Source organism: Podarcis bocagei, assembly GCF_964188305.1.
Source record: "Podarcis bocagei genome assembly, chromosome: 4".
Lineage (NCBI taxonomy): Eukaryota > Metazoa > Chordata > Lepidosauria > Squamata > Lacertidae > Podarcis > Podarcis bocagei.
Genome location: NC_138128.1, coordinates 99,076,347 through 99,093,991, shown reverse-complemented (window position 1 = coordinate 99,093,991; position 17,645 = coordinate 99,076,347). Strand labels below are relative to the sequence as shown.

The 17,645-nt window shown below is 44.4% G+C and overlaps 1 protein-coding gene across 5 annotated transcripts in view; it reads right to left on the bottom strand.

Annotated features, from left to right (window-relative positions):
* MPPED1 (metallophosphoesterase domain containing 1) overlaps window positions 1-15,100 on the bottom strand; it is a 91,838-nt gene extending 76,738 nt beyond the window's left edge. The window contains exons 1-2 of one of the 5 annotated variants that reach the window (XM_081191876.1): window positions 14,940-15,100; window positions 465-522 (exon numbers count right to left, since the gene is read on the bottom strand). The gene's annotated coding sequence lies outside the window, so the exon portion shown is untranslated. The other 4 variants (XM_081191877.1, XM_081191878.1, XM_081191880.1 and 1 more) reach the window with 4 other exon arrangements.
* Between the last annotated feature and the right edge of the window lie 2,545 nt (window positions 15,101-17,645).

Sequence of the window (17,645 nt, the reverse complement as noted above, 5' to 3'; positions counted from 1 at the left end):
TCGTCTAGCGAGTTTTTCGTCTTCCGAGGCGTTCGTCTTGCGGGGTACCACTGTATTTAAAAGTATGTTATTACATAGCCTGAGATCTGCAGGTTGAGGTGGAGCATTCACACAATTCTGTAAATGTAAATGAACATGTCAATGGAAATAATGCTGTTTGTGCACTTTCCCTTTTGCCAAGTTTCCCTTCGTAAAATCAAACTATATGTAAATTTGGTACTTTTTTTAAAAAAAGTTTAACGGCTTGAGGGGGGATTGCAGAAAACTCTGGAAAAATAAGGCAGGAGCACTAGGTCATGTGCAGCTTCCCCTTTGGATTCTAACCATATCATTGGCATCAGTTTGTTTGTTCACTGTATCAGAATTTTATCACCTCCCAAACTAACATATCTTTTAAATAATTTCATCATTCCAGTCTCAAAATCTCATACTTTTCTCTGCAAGCACCAACAGTGGAAACTTACAGTTTCAAACCACAAATGTTTTCATCATCGCACATTCACATTGTCAGTGCTGCACCTCCTGAAAAACAAAAAATTAACAGAATTAATAAAACTGGAATGATCACAGTGATGGTTATGCCCCTCCAAAATAGCACTGGCCTACCAGGGGGCGGCGGGGGGGGGGGGTTGACAACCTGATTTGAAGGAAAATCACATCTTCTATTTGAAAGAATAAAAACACCAAAAACTGTGTGAAAAAACGTTCATTGTTTATTTGGACTCAGTTGTAATAAACTGGGAATGGGCAATTTGCTAGCTATATTGAAAACATTATTATAAGCCCACATTCAATTTGTGAGACAACAAACCATTATTCATAAAACAGTTTGGAGATGATTATTACTTAAATTATTATCCATGTTTGCTCATAAAATATATATGCTGTAAAAGCAAAATGCATGCTTCGTCGTAAGTGCAATATTTTACTCTTTATAAAATAAGTTGTATCAGCCCAATAACTTTTTATTTTCTGCATAAAGAAGGGAAACCCTGTAACACAGAAACAGAACCATAGTCTTCAGAAGAAAACTCAAAAAGGATTTACAACATTGCATATCTTGCGTTTATTTAGCCGATCACATATTTTAGAGACATTTTGAGTTGTTATAGAATGACAATATGATTGTTACTTTATTATAGTAGAAAATAGAACCAATGTGATTATTCTTATATATTTTGTCATTTCTAACCCCTGAGCACACTAATGTATAAAGGTGGTATACAAATTGAAAGTGAAATGAAATGAAATCATGCAATTTATCAACAGAAGCATAGGCAACCATTCCACTTCTGAGAAAAATTCAAAATGCTGATTTTGACATTTAAAAAAGATTTTATGGGTTAGTACCAGAGTGTATATGCTGGTTCCTTAAAGAGTGAGTCAGCATACTTGTGAGAGTTGAGTCAGAGAGTGGATCAGCACAATCTAAATGTTTGTAGCAAGTTTCCTCTAAGCCCCCGCCTCTTGGCTCGAATGCTGGTGTATTGAATGGGCACTCTGCGCATGCCCCAATATTCAGAAGGCAACTCCAGTTTAGCTCATGGGAGAAATCAATGTCTTTTTCCCATCCAAGTGAGAAGCCAGGCAGGAAAGGGCTTTGGAGGGAGGCGTTTTTCCTCCGGAAGACCCCCCCCCACCTCCCCACCTCCCCCTACACTCCAGGAATCTAGTCTGGTTCATCTTAAGCCACAGAAAGGGACAAGCTGCAGGATCAGATCTCTCTGCATCTTTTTCAAAGCAGGACCCAAAGAGGAAATGCCCACAACACACCTCAGTGACACTGGAGGTTCCCAAATGAAACTGGCAAGGAAAGGTGAGGCAGCAATGCAAACAAATTGGGCTGGGACCTAAGAGGTTTGGACGCAGAGCAGACCCTCCCCATTGTGTGCAGTGTTGCTGAGCAGCTGGGATATCTGTGCAAATGAGAAGCTGAAGTAGGTTGCTGCTTCTCTCTTTCCCTGGCCAGGAGATGGAAGGAGCAATGAATGAAAAGGTGGGGAAAGATTTGGGTGGGGTTTTTTTACAAGGAGGGAGAGGGAAGGCTTGCAGCTGGGAATTTGGGACTCCGCATGACAAACGGGACGCGGGTGGCGCTGTGGGTAAAACCTCAGCGCCTAGGACTTGCCGATCGCATGGTCGGCGGTTCGAATCCCCGCAGCGGGGTGTGCTCCCGTTGCTCGGTCCCAGCGCCTGCCAACCTAGCAGTTCGAAAGCAGCCCCGGGTGCAAGTAAATAAATAGGGACCGCTTACCAGCGGGAAGGTAAACAGCGTTCCGTGTGCTGCGCTGGCTCGCCAGATGCAGCTTGTCACGCTGGCCACGTGACCCGGAAGTGTCTGCGGACAGCGCTGGCTCCCGGCCTATAGAGTGAGATGAGCGCACAACCCTAGAGTCTGTCAAGACTGGCCCGTATGGGCAGCGGTACCTTTACCTTATAACAAAGTGAGAGGCCATGACGGCTTAAGGGTTTTCATGAAGGTCCTACCTAGCATTTTTGTGGCAATTGAAAACTATGAAGATGGAGGTTTTGGTATTAAGCATAGCACAATTAGCACTTAGCACTTTTGAGGGAAATTCCCATGAAATGGGCTTAACAGCCCCAGGTTGTGATACTTTCTGATCCAAAAATAGACAATCATAATTTGTTTTGTTAATGTTTTTAAGATATGCAAAATGAGAAGGTTTGTAGCTATTTACCTAATTTATAAGCAACTTAGTCAAGTGTCTAAAACTAGATGCAAGTTAAACGTCTTGCTGGATTGGAGAAGATTTGTCATATGTTATTCTGTTGTATCAAAAGACAATTGCAGTTTCTGCCCTCTGCTCAAGGAGAACATAGTTGTAAGAGCCCACATTTGTAGACAGCTTGCAAGTGGAGGGATCTGCAAACCTGTTGGTCTAAACCAGGGGTCAGCAAACTTTCAGCAGAGGGCTGGTCCACTGCCCCTCAGACCATGTGGTGGGCCGGACTATATTTTGAAGGGGGGAAAATGAACGCATTCCTATGCCCCACAAATAACCCAGAGATGCATTTTAAATAAAAGGACACATTCTACTCATGTAAAAACACGCGAATTCCCAGACCAGATTTAGGTGATTGGACCGCATCCTGCCCCCGGGCCTTAGTTTGCCTACCCATGGTCTAAACCTTCCTCTCTGTCATTTTTGCCAAAGCACAATAGTAGGCTCACAGGGTTGTAGTTAAAGAAGTCATTCCATTCACACAGAGACTTCTGCTTGTGCGATAAAACTGACCCTTCCTCTCCTCACTCCATGCACACTCCAGATATGTTCTGAGTTTTCCCCCAACCCTCTAGAGAACTTTTGGAGGGCACAGAGGGACAAGGGGAGAGGAGAGTGTTGTGGCGGAAGAAGTACTTGCACTAACAGGATCACTGGATACAACCCACACAGTCTGTCTTGTTTCAAGACTCTGCGCTCCTTTCCACAAATCATGAATACTGTAAAGTTTTGTTTCAGATACATTTAATAATAAAAAGAATGAGCAAATCCCCTGTACATGGAACTATGACGTGTGGAGGGATAAATGGAGCACTGGATGCCTCAAGAGGCAAGGAAAACCTCAAGCAACCAGTGGCATTGTGAGGGGATGCTCTGAGAGCTTCCACATCTTGCTTTCTGCACTAAAAGGACTAATACAACTATCTGTGGCATGTAAAATCAGCTGTAGTTTTTACCCTGGTGTGACCTTTCAGAGGCAATACATTATTATTTTATGCACCTTAATAAAGAAATCTCATTCTATGAGATGAATAGGTGTTTATAGGACTTTGGATTTTTGCTTTTTTTGCTGAAGAATATTTACTCTTCACTCTAACATATTCCATCATTGTTGACATGTCTACAAAAAGTAATTCCATCTTTTGCATTTTGCCATTTTTCAATCACATTTTAGTTGCTCTTTTTATTTACAGATATGGCAATATTTCTCTGAACTCTTTCTTCCTGATTTCCATTTTTCTAAGTCTTTGCTTCTGCTTTCATAATGTCTCTCTTTCCACTATCTACTGTTCCCTGTTCAACTTTTGCTATACCTATACAGTTTAATTCACAAACCCCAGAAATACACCCCCATAGTGATTATCTCTTATAACTGCAATCTAATATTGAAACAAAAAACTGCTCACATACAGCATAATATTTATAATGAAGGTTGGAAATACATAAAAATAACAAGAGAGAACATGGAATTTAAGCAGTTAAAGTGTGGAGAAGACAAGTGCATTTTCATATGATATTTGCAAATCTATAACATGCTGATGATGCAAGGATAAATTGAATGTTAGGGGGAGATAGGAATGAACTGATATCCAGTGGGAAAAGATGGTATAATCAGATGAGTATTTCATAAAATTATTAATCATAGAAGGGCTAAGCTACATACGCACCAGAGATGTCTGAATGCACCTTTGTCTTTTTACATTTTCTTCATACAGAAATGCTGGAGGCCTAATCTAACCAGGACTACAGAGGGAGCAGATTTACCACCATTCCTCCCTGAGGCTATTTGGAAATAAGACACATATATGGTTTTCCTAGCAGTAGAGGCAGATTTCCGGCAGCACGAATGGTTCCCCAACACAGAGTGCAGGGGGCAAGGGGGCACCTCCTGGCTTCCTTTCCAAAGTCTAGTAAGCGCTGGGCTTTGGGAAGGAGGTGTGACAGGAACCTAGAGTCCCCCCTCCCTCCCCCGACTCCTTCCCAAAGCCTAGTTAGCACTTGCCCAACTTCGGGAAGGCAGCGGGATGTCAAATTTTGGCGTCACACAGAGGGCCATATTACCAAGGTCCGCCTCTGCTAGCAGGCTAAAACGGGGGGGGGGGGGCTGACCTTTTTGGACGTGGAAGGGTTAAATTTTCAATTCTCTTGTGCTGCAGTCCCTGTACATATTGAAACTCTCCAGACAATAGCTCATCTGCTTCTGAGTAAGATAGGCAGGTTTCTACCTTCTGAAGCCTGTTCACAGTTCATCTGTGTGTGCTTCTCAGTGCTCCTCTATATGGCCTGTATACTGAATCTCATATAGATTTGCTTACATGAAGCTTACATGGTGAGCCACTTCCCATTAACTCTTCATTCATCCTACACTTTCCTGTGCATTTCTCTGTGACTTCCCGAACTGCAGGAAGTCTGCATTTATATATATATATGTGTTGATTTGCTCCACTCAGGTGCCCTAGCGCTTTAACCCACTTTGATTGTGCAAACCTAAATTTGCACAAACCTAAATTATTGGCAAGCACTTGAGCCCCTCCAACAGTCTGGAGGCACTTTCATGCATGCAAATTCCTGCACATGGAGGAAGCACTGCCCCCTTCACCTCAGTTGTAATCCTCATTCTCTTGCTTGACAACAGAGAATACCTACACAATCAAGCACTTTGCTAGAACTGCTGCTTGCAGAGTTCCAATTAGTTCCTCACTCAAACATAGGTGTAATGGGAATTGGGGTTGCTTGTGCGTAAACTGCAAACTGCTCCAAGCTAGTCGTATAGCTAAACCTTTCCCTGGTTTGACAGCCCTTGCAACGCGACTGTCTTAGTCACTGGCAGAATCCGTCAGTGGGCGTCTCCTAAATTTCTTCCAACATAGAAATTCTTTGACGCCCAGTCTCCTCCTAGATTCTCTGCGCGGAAGCCTTCTGCGCAGCGTGGGCGTGCCAAGCGGAGGTCCAGTGCTCTCTCTGCTGATTTCACTGGAAGAGTCTCGGAGCCTCCTCTCCTCAGTACTCTCCACCTTTCCTTCCTCCCTGGTGTCCCCTGGATTTCCTTCCCCAGAGGAAGCTCTCTCTCTCTCTCCTTGCTAGTTCCCTCCCCTGCATCATTGGGGCGTCTTACCTCTCCTCTTGCCTCTGATGGCAGTTCCCTGACAATAGGCACATCACTTCTTGTTTCTCAACGGCAGTGACACTCCCAGAAACCCAGCATCTAGGACCACCTCCGCCTTCAGGAGTGAAGGAGGTAACAGAGTTTAAAAGCATATACTTGGGATTTCTATTACTTAATCCAGAGGTTTTCAACCTTTTTGGGTCCATGGGTCCCTTGACCAACTACATTCTTTCTGTGGCACCCATGTGGGGCTCAGGAGCCCAGTCAGGTCACCCTTGCCTGCAGAGCTGGAAGCCTATCACCCTTTTTCAAACACCCTCCCTTGTGAAGTGTTCCCTCTCTGAGCTGCCCCTCTCCTGCCCCAAAGAGAGGTGCCTCCTCACACTGCCCCACAGGGGCCTGGGACTTGTCGTCTGTCCATTCCCAACAACGAGGGCTGGCAGACTTGCTTGCTTACTCCAAGGATGCCTCAGCTCCTGGAAACCAGCACCCCCTGGCCAGCCCCAGAGACACCATTCACATGGGGAGCTTATAGCCAGGGCTCCTGCAACACACAGCTGTGCAAGCCTTGGGGAGGCAGAGATGCAAGAGGGCATCAGAGGGAGGGAGGGAAGTAAAGAGGGACAGAGACCAGTGTTGCCCATGTCACCCCTGACCTTTATTCAAGGCACCCCAGAGTGCCAAGGCACACTGGTTGAAAACCACTGACCTAATCAGTAACTTTCCACCAATTTATGGAACTGACATCAATACTAGTATGAACTGACATTTAGGCATCTGAAGTCAATGATGTGCGTAAATACTGGCAGAACTGAGAACCCTGAAATAACGGTCTTAGTTGAAAATGTAAATGAATGAACCTTTTTCAAAAGTGTAATTTTAAGTTGAAACTGTGCCTAGCATGGAAATATGCACTTACAAGCCAACTCATTAAAATTTGACTGCATTATATATCTGCCATTACTGTCAATGGGAGTTAAACAAGCATCTTGAAAGGAGAACCGAATCCTTTGGGACACTTTAAACTGCAATCTATAGTGATTTCTCACTTTCTCTCTCCACTCCCATAACTTTCTTGAAGACAGCACAATTATGGATTAGTATTCAAAACCAAAAAACCGAAGCTTATTTCTAACTAGAAGTAAACATGAAACATTTTTAAACCACTTTGGTTTTTGAGCAGTTTATTTATATAATGGTCAATTACAACTAAGTGCACTTCCAGATTTGTAGGACTAGTCACTAAAAGGCAAGAGGCTATTAGGCAGAAAATCTCCTGAGTGTCCCGCATCCATACTTGCAAGAAGGAACAAGTCTGTGATTGCCTGGGTCAGTGGAGCCTGTTGCAGATCAGTTGCAGATCAGCTAAAATGACATTGCAGCAGTGACCAGTTCAACCACAAAGTAAAACTGAGGAAACTGAGGAAAAATTAAATGGGCTTGCAGAGAACTAGGCATTGAGAGTGCAGGGGACAGGACAGAAATTCAGAGAGGCCAAAGGACCACAAGACAAACACAAGTACCAAAGAGAGATTTATATAAGTGTTTATATGCTAATGCTAGACGCCTCCAAGCGGGAGTGCTTTGTCTTGGAGGATGGCATTGATATAGTACGCATAATAGAAACCTGGTGGAATGGAAAGAACCAATGGGGCGTTGTTATCTCTGGATATAAAGTCTACAGGAAGCATAAAGAAGGGTGTACCTAAGGTTGTGTCGCTCTGAACATCACAGACAGCATTGAATCCTGCTAGCTAGAAATCCCGAAAGTGACAAATACTTCTATAGAATCATTGTGGGTAGTGATACTGGGCCCCAGGGGTCCAGGGAGATCTTGAGATGAATAATGAAATCAAGCATCAAAAGAGGACACATTGTAGTAATGAGTGGCTGAAACTACCCTCACACAGACTGGCTGCATATGTGCTCCAGTCATGACAAGGAAGTAAAATTTCTAGAGACCTTAAATGACTGTAGCCTAGAACAGTTGGTGGTGGAACCAACCAGAGGGGTGGCAACCTTGGACCTAATTTGGAGAGGCACCCAGCACCTGATGTGAGATGTATGTGTTGTTGAGCCATTTGGGAGCAGTGACCATGGTGCTATTAAATTAAATATACATGTAAATGATCAATTGCTAAGAATATCCAACACACTGCATTTGATTTCAAAAGAGGAAACTTCCCCCAAATGAAGAGAAAGTTGGTAAAAAGGAAGTTGAAAGACAAAGTCAAGAGGGTCAAAGCTTCAAATATATTTCAAAACTTCAAAATATTTGTGAGTTGTTTAAAAGTATTAGAAACTCAACTGGAGTGTATACTGCAGATCAAGAAAGGTACCATGAGGGTCAAGAGAACACCAGTGTGGTTAATGAGCAGAGTCATAGAGTTGGAAGGGACCCCAAGGGTCATCTAGTCCAACCCCCTGAAATGCAGGAATCACAGCTAAAGCGTCCATGACAGATGGCCATCCAAGCTCTGCTTAAAAACCTCCAAGGAAGGACAGTCAAAGCAGCTTTTAGAGGCTTTCTTCAAAAAACTGAAGGCTTGTCCCAAAAAAGGAAACAAGAACACAAACGTGGGGTGGGGAGGTGCAAGCAGACAGTAAGGAATGCTAAAACAGAATTTGAAGAACACATGGCTAAAAATGTTAAGTCCAACAACAGGAAGTCCTTTGAATATATTAATAGCAGGAAGTAGCAAGGAGACAGTTGGACCCTTGAATGATAAAGGAGTGAAAGGAGTGCTAAAGAATGATAGGGGTTGAGGAGAAGCTGAATGAATACCTTGCATCTGTCTTCATGACAGAAGATATAGGGCAGGTCCCTGTGCCTGAACTAACCTTTGTAGGAGGTAAGTTTGTAAAACTAAGGGAGATAGTGGTGATGAGAGATGAGGTTCTAGGACAAATAAACAAAATAAAAACCAAGAAATCACTGGGTCCAGATGGAATCCAACTGAGAGTTCTCATGTGAAAATGCTGATCTTCTAACAAAAATATGTAACTTGTCTCTCAGAGCAGCATCCATACCCGAGGACTAGAAAGTAGCCAAGGCAACATGTTTTTTAAAACATAGATCCAGCAGAGATCCTGCAAATTACAGGCTGGTTAGCTGAATGCCCCCAGAAAACTGGTGGAAAGTATTGTTAAAGATAAAATAACCAAGCACACTGGGGAACAAACCTTACTGAAGCAGAGCCAGCAGAGCTTCTGCAAATGGAAGGTTTGTCTCATAAACCTGATAAAGTTCTTTGAAAGTGTCAACAAGTGTACAGATAGAGGTGATCCAGCTGACATAGTGTACTTGGACTTTCGAAAAGCTTTGGACAAAATATCCCACCAAAGACTCCTGAGCAGCTTTAGCAGTCACTGAATACAAGGATAGGTCCTCTTGTGGATCAGGAATTGGTTAAGAAATGCATAACCAAAAAAGAGGACAAACAAGGACACATTACCATAAACTCTGCAGATGCTGATTTAAATGTATAGATGCAAATTCAGACTCAATGACTAGAAACACATCTCATCATAGAAGAGAGGACAGTGATCGGGTTCCTTGTGAGTCTTCTCAGTCTACTGCCCAGGTATTGTTGAAGAGCCATCCAGTTGGTGTTGGTAAGCCCCCTTCTCTATTGGAGTTGGGCAAAGTCCTTCAAATAGAGGACTGTCCGCTATTAAAGAAGACACATGGACAGACATCCTGGTCCCTTTCCTCAAAGCTCTCTTCCCTTGCATGTTTCCTTACCATCCCGTGCCTTAATTTTCTCTGTTAACATTTCTGTGGCACCATCACTTGTCTCTAGGAGTAATTTAATGAAGAGTAGCCTCACCTCCCTGTCTTCTCACTTCTCATTTCTGATCCTTCATATGCTAACATCTCTCCTTATTTTTCCTTATGAAGCATTCCCTTCCCCTACTTCTGTTTTGCTTTCTCCCCAGGAAATTCCATTTGAGTGCAGCATGTATGAACACCTGTGACTGTACATAAATTGTCGCCCACTCTTATCCAAGTCCTTGTCTAACATATATATAGGATAGGAACAATCTATCTTCATTTTATATCTGTAAAATGAGACGGGCTCCAAATCTAATTAAGTCCATAAATAAAGAACTGTAGACAAGAAGGATAACATTTTCTTGGTAAGTTCTTATAAATCAGACTAATTCCATGCAAAATGTAAGAGGAAAACAAAGGAACTGTTCATTTACAGGAAAATTAGGACTCACAGTCAAAGACTAATTATATTTGTCAGTGTTCTGCATCAAAATGACACCTGACCATCTATTTATTTAATGACTCCAAATCCAGATATTAAATGTTTTTCCATGATTTACTTTCTACAATGATCAAATTGTGATATAGTAAAAATGGTTTTCCTTTACCGTGCTAGACTTTTTAAATTTGTTACAACTCAAAATGTAGCCTGATTTTAAGAACAATTCATTTGCTTGCTGCCGGTTAATTACCTAAGGAATTTAACAGGATTTTTTTTTAAAAAAAGAAAACATTCACTCTTTAATTAGTTTCTAAAACTAATGGAGAAAAATGATTCTTATGTTACATTAGTCATTTTATTTAAAAGCATTTATAAAGAGAAGTTTAAACAAAAAATGAATGATGCTGTTGCATGTATGCCTTGTGTGAAACAAGAAATGATGCAGCTTTCCAGAAATCTATTCACAAATCTTTGTTGCAAAAGCAACAAATAATCCTTTGGCACCTGACAAGGTGGGCTGTAGTCAAAAAAAGCTTAAGCCATTATTATTGTTATTGTTATTATTAAAGCATTTCAAGTGCTACAGGTCTCTTAGTTTTCAATCAATCAGAAAGAAACATAGGTATATGTTATAACCTATAATTTTAAAAAATCTTCATCCTCTCCTTAATAATCAAACAATACCAATGAGTTAAAGTGCAAATCATTTAGGTTGCAATTCTACACATTAGAGCACCCCCCCCCGACAGAAAAAAAGGTTTGTAAGGCCTTTGGACAGGAGCTTTATAATTTTTGAACAATGAACTTTTACACTGTTGGTATTAGTTAAATGTGAAATAGTGGAATTTAAAATAGTAAAAATGCAGTAATTTCATCTGCTGTCTGGCTTGGTACTATCACTAGAAACTAAGTCAGTGATTTTTGTGACCAATTCGTTTAAGGATTTATGTTTAGAAAATTCAGGCAAAAATATTCACCTATAAATAAATTCATAGTGAATTTGTTTTCTGTTTTTCTTTTTATTATGTATTTTGTTGTATGTATTTTGTGAACTTCCCTGAGATCAATGGATGAAGAGCAATATACAAATTTAATAAATAAATTAAACAAAAACAAAAGTTAATAGCACTCCTAGCAAAAAAGAAGAAAAAGTGCCTTCTACTTTCAGTGGAAAGGAACATCCAAACGTAAAAAGCTAGCTTGCAGCTTCCAAATGCCTTGTGACACTCAAGTCTCACGTTTTTTCAGCCCCATAGTCCCCACACAAATAAATCCCAGAGCACTCCAATCCCACCCCTACCCACCAATTCTGGATCCAAATCTGTCCCTCTTTGCTGTTACTACACTATTAACACACCCCTTAACACACCTCCACAACACACAGTACTGCCTTTCTGTTTTCTAAAGTAAGGCACCAATGGATCTGACATGGCTCTCCATATCACTTCTAGAAGGGTTCTACTTCATCTTTAGGCAGGTTATTCATCACTATTTCTAATGTATAACCTAAATCTCTTAACCCATCGTTTAATCAATTTACTCGTTACCTATCTTCTGTGGGCAGGTGTAGGGAGGGGGAAAACAGCTTAAAGCTGCCAAGCATAGTGCCACCTTTTTTTCCTTCTTCTCTCCTATACACCTAATGTAAGGACAAAGAGAGAGTAGAAGGACTTCATTACTAGGGGTAGATGGTTTTACACTCAAATTGTCATTAACATGTTTATGATGCAGAAAGGAAGTGCTGTATTCCACATCCTCAATCAACCAACTCCTTCCAAATCCAAACTGAAAATGGTGACATATTTACTATGATGCCAGCATAGTAGGCAAGGTTTTCAAGGGAAGGTGATCTTATACTGAAAATGGCCTTCCATTGCAAGACTGTTAGAACAAGATTTGGCAACAAATTTCACATGCGGTATTATCATCAAATTAAGTAATTAAACTGCAGATGATGGTGGTAATGGTTAATTGTTATGCTTCAGGTAAGCCACCAGACATAAGATCTTACAAAACACGCGATCAGTAGGACCCTTTCCAGGCACATCACAATCTAAACAAGGATGACACTGGTATTCATGTATTCTATTATAAAAAGTAATTAACTCTCCCTTGCGAATAGCAACATCCCCTGGAAGTTTTTGCCTCATCTACTAAAGATGGTCGGACTGAAATTGTTTAGGTAAAACAATGCAAATGAGGTCTGTGAACTTCCTGGACTGTCTGAAGTGAACAATTATTTCCATAACTTCTGTGAGTATTATTTGTTATACTGCAACATAAAGGTTGTTCAACAAAACCATAATATGCTGCTTCTCATAAGTGGCCCAGAAACTTAAGCCGTGTACACACAATACATTTAAAGCATGCCCCTCCCCCCCCCAATTATCATGGGAACTGTAGTCTGTTAAGGGCCCTGGGAATTGTAAGTAGGGGTAAACCAGTTTCCAAGATACACAACCCCGATATTTATAGATGATAGGAGGACTGTAACAACTATTGGCCATCTTTACACTGAGATCAATAACACCTCCAACATAACAAACAGATGTAAACTATAGAAATAAACATTAACACTACTATAAATGAACAAGCTACAGATTTTACCTTTAAGACTGGATCACATTATTATTGTAAAACTGAATTCCTAATTCAGAAAAGCAGCTAAAGGTATTGGTATCAATTGTGAGATAGATTCCTCAGTCACACTAGATAGAACATTGCTTACAAGATGTCAAAAATCCTAGCAGTCATATCACTTCCTAAACCTTAAGAGGGAGAAAAGGAGAGAGTGTGTGTTCATAAATATGCACTGCACTAACTTATATATGCATACAATATACATTCCCTGCAGGTAGAAATTTTAAGGTTGCAATTTAATAAAAATTGCCTATCATGTGAGATAATGAAATAAACCTTGAGATGACAGTTTAAACATATCATTACGACTCCATGGCTAAATTACAGCCTAGCATATACCAGCTTTTTGCCATACTTAACAGCATATGGGATCACACTTAATAAGATTTCAAGAAAATACATTTATTAAGACGAAAGCATTTTAAACACAGTATGAATTTAAGTGTCCAATTTTACATGTCCAAAAACATTAAACTATTGTTATTACTGTTGTTGTTATTGTTTTTGTTTTTCCAGGTCCATTACATCCTACTGTTCTCTTTCAGATTCTTAAACTCCAATATAGTTTCTCCAGTATTTTCCCAAAGGAATTATCAATGGCCTGCTACCTTGAACATACATACATACATACATACATACATACATATCACTGTGCTTTACTAGAAGGAACTTTCAAAATTTAATACCCTCAATTTCATTGACAGATGTGCGGGAACAATAGTCTGTTACAGCATGGGCTAGTGACTTTTGCTACATCCAACATTAACTAACATACTGGGACATAACAATTATGCTTCAAGCAGACACCAGTGCTTCCGTAGGGTGAAGGCAATGAATTCACTTACTGACCCCAAACCGAAAAACAGTGCTTTAGGTTACTAGCCACTGACATGACTTCAATTTTTGTTTTATTACTACCACTGACAAAGTAAAATGTAGGGCAGAGGACACAAGTTGTCCAGTAGAAATCCGCTGAGCGGTGCTCTAACCCAAACTCCAAGACCCCAACGCAGCTGAAGTTAGTCCTATGGCAGAGAGCGCCACGCAATTCAATGGCATTTACTTCTGAGCAAACAGGACTTGACCTGCGAACCCCCTTGAATGACATTTAACTTCTCGCGTTGGTGTCAGCAGGATACAGAGCCAACCTTATGCACATTTTACCCGGAAGAAACACTTGAGGATTTCATTGAGCATCCCTAATAAGCCTTGCCGGGGCTGCAGGATGATCCGGGTTGGAGCCGGTTTCCAAGGAATTATTTAAACATTTCCAATTTTATTACTATTATTAAAGGGGGAAGGAAAAGCCAAGCATGTGCGCAGGAACGAAAAAGTGCCGGGTCTGGAGGGAGCATGGGCTTCCGAGGATTTAGGGACCGCTTTGCAGAGTGACCCGCGGACCAGATGCAGGAGGCTCTTAAGAAATTGGGGGGTGGAGGAGGAGGAGGAGGAGGAGATGCTCCGGGAAAGAGCCGAGCGGCGGAGGAAGAGCGGCAGGAGCGCGGCGGAGGGACGGGGGAGCCCGCCTGGCCGAGGTCGGCGTCCTGCAGCCGCCCAGCCCGGCAATGCCTCCTTCGCCCGGAGGAGCCTCCGCGGGACCTCGGCAAACTCCGGACTAACTTCCCTGCTTGGCGGCGGCGGATGGGGAGGGGGAGACCCCCGCCGCCCCGTCTCCTCCTCCTCCGCCTCCCGCCCCGCTTTGTTCGGAGCCCCGAAGCAGCCGGGAAGAAGGATCTAGAAGCGGGAGGCAGGAGCCGCAGACACGCGAACACGCGCGCACACACGAGCCGGGGAGGGAGACGCGTGACAGGCAGAGCGCGGCGGGTCCCTTACCTTCTTCCGAGACGAGGAGGCGGAGGAGGAACCTGGGGAAACAACAAAGCCCGCGAAAGCCCTCGGCGGGGAAGGAGAGGCGCCCAGGGGCTTCGCAGCAGCCGCCGCCGCCGCGCTCTCGCTCGCTGCCTCTCTCGCCTGCCTCGCCCGCGTGAGGGAAGCGGCCCCCATCGCGGCTTCGGCGGGGCGGGCGGGAGAACCGCCTCCCCGGCAGGCAGGCAGAGGCAGGCCGGCCCTCCTCCTCCTCCTCCTCCTTGGGCAGGGGGTGCCCGCCTCGCCCCCGCGCCAATGGCAGGGGGGCTCCCTCAGCGCCGCCCGCCTCTCTCTCTGTCCCGCCAAGGCGTCGCCTCCCTCCCTTCGCCGCTTCACCGCCTCGCTCGCTCTCCCGCCAAGACTCACTTCTCCTCACGGAGCCCGGCTCTGCCTCTCGCTCCTCTTCCTCCTCTTCCTCCTCCTCCTCCTCCTTTTAAAGCGCGCAGCCATCTCTGGCAACGGGGCTCCCGGTCTCCCCTCCCCCTTCGCCCCCACCTCTTCCTGGGGGGCCCGGGCGCCTCACCACCCCCGAGAGAGAGCCCGCCCGCCGCCGGCTCAGCCCCCTCAGAGACGCGCCTCCGGGCGCCTCCTGCCCTCGCTCGCTCCCCGGCCTGAGGAGAAAGAGCGGAGGGGGGACGACGACCACTCCGAGGGGCGCAGGGGGGGCCGCCCTCGCCCACCGACCCCCCCTGGGTCGCCGTCTCCTCAGCCGCGGCGCCACAGGCGGGGGGGGGGAGTGGTGTGAGGGATTCGGCCGGCCGCACGTGTGGAAAGGACCTTGGGGTCCGAGGGGCTCAGAAGTTCCGGGTCTGACCCTCGGGGCCCTCCCTGCCCTATAAGTCTGTGGCTGTGAGGAAGAAGCAGGTGCACCAAAGAAAGACACCTGGGGACACCTGGCTGGGCAGCAGTAGCACGTGTGAAAAGGGTCACAAGCTGAACATGAGGGAGCAGTGTGATGCAGCAGCAGAAAGAAAGCTAATGCAATTCTAGGCGTATCAACGGAATTATAGTGTCAAGATCAAGGGAAGTAATAGTACCACTTAGGGACCGCTCCAGTGGGAAGGTAAACGGCATTCCATGCGCTGCTCTGGTTCTCCAGAATCGGCTTAGTCCTGCTGGCCACATGACCCAGAAGCTCCCTCGGCCAATAAAGCGAGATGAGCGCCGCAACCCCAGAGTCAGTCGTGACTGGACCTAACGGTCAGGGGTCCCTTTACCTTTACCTTTATTCTGCCTTAGTCAGACCACACCTGGAATACTGTGTCCAGTTCTGGGCACCACAATTTAAGAAGGATGTTGGCAAGCTGGAACAGGTGCAGAGGAAGGTGACCAAGATGATCAAGGGTCTGGAAAGCCTTATGAGGAATGGTTGAAGGAGCTGGGTATGTTTAGCCTGGAAAAGAGGAAACAGAGGAGATAGGAGAAACATCTTCAAATCTCTCAAGGGCTGTCAAGATGGAGCAAGTTTGTTTTCTTCTTCTCTGGAGGGCAGGACTCAAACCAGTGCCATCAGGAAAGGAGATTCCGGCTAAACATCAGGAAAAACTTTCTGATAGTAAGAGCTGTTCAGCAGCGGAACAGACTCCCACGAAAGGTGGTGGACTTTGAAGGTTTTTTCCGAGTTGAGATTTTTGCTTTGCAGGGGGTTGGACTAGATGACCCTTAGGGTCCCTTCCCTACTGTTCTGTGATTCATACATTATGTATTTATCTGCTACATTCTCTTTTTGTCCTGCTAATGTGCTCAATGTGGCTAACATTGTAAAGTCATGGCTTACAATCAAACATGATAATAATAATAATAATAATAATAATAATAATAATAATAATAATAATAATAATAATTTATTATTTATACCCCGCCCATCTGGCTGGGTTTCCCCAGCCACTCTGGGCGGCTTCCAAAAGAATATTAAAATACTGTGATACATCAAACATTAAGAGCTTCCCTAAACAGGGCTGCCTTCAGATGTCTTCTCAAAGTCTGGTAGTTGTTGTTCTCTTTGACATCTGGTGGGAGGGCGTTCCACAGGGTGGGTGCCACTACCGAGAAGGCCCTCTGCCTGGTTCCCTGTAGCTTTGCTTCTCGCAGTGAGGGAACTGCCAGAAGGCCCTCGGTGCTGGACCTCAGTGTCCGGGTAGAACGATGGGGGTGGAGACGCTCCTTCAGGTATACTGGACCGAGGCCGTTTAGGGCTTTAAAGGTCAGCACCAACACTTTGAATTGTGCTCGGAAACGTACTGGGAGCCAATGTAGGTCTTTCAAGACCGGTGTTATATGGTCTCGGCGGCCGCTCCCAGTCACCAGTCTAGCTGCCGCATTCTGGATTAGTTGTAGTTTCCGGATCACCTTCAAAGGTAGCCCCACGTAGAGCGCGTTGCAGTAGTCCAAGCGGGAGACAACCAGAGCATGCACCACTCTGGTGAGACAGTCCACAGGCAGATAGGGTCTCAGCCTGTGTACCAGATGGAGCTGGTACACAGCTGCCCTGGACACGGATTTAACCTGTGCCTCCATGGAAGGGATCCAAATGGTCCGCTTCTTCCAGGCGTGCCTGGAGTTGTTCAGCAACCACTCGCTCAATCACCTTGCCGAAGAATGGAAGAATGGAAGATTTGAGACTGGGCGATAGTTGGCCATTGTGGCCGCATCTAAAGATGGTTTTTTAAGAAGCGGTTTAATAACAGCCTCTTTCAGCGGGTCTGGGAAGGCTCCCTCACGGAGGGAAGCATTCACCACCCCACGAAGCCCATCGCCCAGCCCTTCCCGGCTAGCTTTTATAAGCCAGGATGGGCAAGGATCAAGGAGACAGGTGGTTGGTTTCACTCGTCCAAGCAGCCTGTCCACATCTTGTTGGCAAGAAGGATGTTGGCAAGCTGGAACAGGTTCAGAGGAAGGCGACCAAGATGATCAAGGGTCTGGAAAGCCTTATGAGGAATGGTTGAAGGAGCTGGGTATGTTTAGCCTGGAAAAGAGGAAACTGAGAGGAGATAGGAGAAACATCTTCAAATCTCTCAAGGGCTGTCAAGATGGAGCAAGTTTGTTTTCTTCTTCTCTGGAGGGTAGGACTCG